The sequence below is a fragment of the Bison bison genome, unplaced genomic scaffold (assembly GCF_000754665.1).
Source record: "Bison bison bison isolate TAMUID 2011002044 unplaced genomic scaffold, Bison_UMD1.0 scf7180017864307, whole genome shotgun sequence".
Lineage (NCBI taxonomy): Eukaryota > Metazoa > Chordata > Mammalia > Artiodactyla > Bovidae > Bison > Bison bison.
The window spans coordinates 2,800,893-2,802,642 of record NW_011494879.1 but is presented as its reverse complement, the minus strand read 5'-3'; the positions used below and the strand labels follow the sequence as shown (position 1 = coordinate 2,802,642).

Here is a 1,750-nt window from a genome sequence, read left to right as displayed (position 1 = left end):
TAAGATTTTTACCAAATGACTCAAAATATAGTTAAGATGCCAGCATCACTCAAAAATATGACTCGATTCTTTGTGCGGTATTTTCGTTATGCTCTGGAAAGATTATGACAAGGACTTATATTCCATGTTGGGAAGTGAGCTGATGATTCTTATAAATAAGCACTTACTAGGAAAATTGATAAGCAAATCAATTGTACCTATGATACAAATTTGTAAGAAGACCAAAGGATGGCATTAGCTGCTGCTAAGACCTGAAACCAGAGACAATGAGCTACAATGGAATGGAGTTCTAGCACTTGCATCACAATAGTATTCAGAAGGATAGTGTTAAAGCTAAGAAACCCTAACTCTTAAAACTGCTGATGTGAGAAAAGCACTAATTCACAATCTGCAGGCACAAGTCACATGGCTATAGTTTAGGTTCAAAAGCACAGAGAAACCAGAGTGGTCAATCATTACGGCAATCATCTGCCTGTTATACTAAGCCACTTTGAGTCAGTCATCCTGCATTTGTTTAAACCATATGATGGCAGTTTATATGTGTCCTTTCCAGGCTACATATGTGGAAAAAGAGGTCAGTGGAGACAAGGAGTCCCTGCCTTCCAGGAGGTGAACCTGTAAAACACACTGTTTTAAGTAAGAAGAAGAAGCATGACAAGTAGCACATGTAGGTGGTGTGGACGAAAGCCTGGGGGAATGCAGGAAACAAGGGGTGTGTTCTGGGTGCGATAAGTCATGGGCAAGAAGGGTAAATGACAAACCTCTATGGAAGTGGTCAGATGGGTGACGAGAGCAAGGCTGACTTTAGAAGACTGCGGAGGTTTGTGGGGATGGAGTTAAGAATCAAGGGCTTTCCTTCAGCTTTTACAAATCAAAGAAATTTGAGGGGTCTATTTTGGGGGTATTAATGAATAGGTCATGTTTTCCTTCTACACAATTTCACAATTTTTTTATTTTGGAACTTTGATCCTAAACTTCCTGTCTTGTCCTCTGTGTTCTAGATTGAGGGCATTCCACACTAAAGCAGGAACCTGATGGCCACAGTGAAGATGAAAAAGTCACTGGAGCCAATCAACCTAAGCTCCAGCTCATCATGAAAAGTGGAAAGTATATACTGGGGTACAAGCAGGCTCTGAAAATGATCAGACAAAGCAAAGCGAAACTGGTCATCCTCATGGACGGCCCAACCTTGAGGAAGCTGAAGTAGAGTATTATGCCATGTTGGTCATCACTACAATGGTAATGGTGATATTGAATTGGGCACAGCATGTGCAAAATATTATAGAGTATGCACATTGGCTGTCACGGATCCAGAGCATTCTAATATAACATCATCAGAAGCATGTGAGGACAGACAGGTGAAAGGTAAATCATGCACAATTTTTCTTTAGTAAAGCTGGCCAGAGCTTGTTTGCTTTTTTTTTTTTTTAATACCACTTTGGTAGGTATTTACAGAGTTTCTCACTTCTCTTACTCTGCCCTCCCATGATCCCTTTCGACTTTTGAATGGCGTTTCTCATGCCCTGGCCTTTCTTTACTCCAGCTGGCCTTTGTTAGAGTTGGCAAACTGGACCTAGACCAACATGGTGCACACGGGGGATGTTAGAACATTCTTTGTATGCCCCACACTCATCCATGTGGGTCTAGACTTACGGAGACTAAGAACAGGGCTAGTGTCATGCTTCTATATTAATGTTCAGTGCCATATTGGGAACCCATGATCTGTTCTATAACCTAAGATAGAAGAAAG

At 41.2% G+C, this 1,750-nt stretch overlaps 1 pseudogene; it reads left to right on the top strand.

The window, feature by feature from the left end:
- Positions 1–1,034: 1,034 nt before the first annotated feature.
- Positions 1,035–1,369, top strand: LOC104997336 (annotated as a pseudogene).
- The last annotated feature ends 381 nt before the right edge of the window (positions 1,370–1,750 follow it).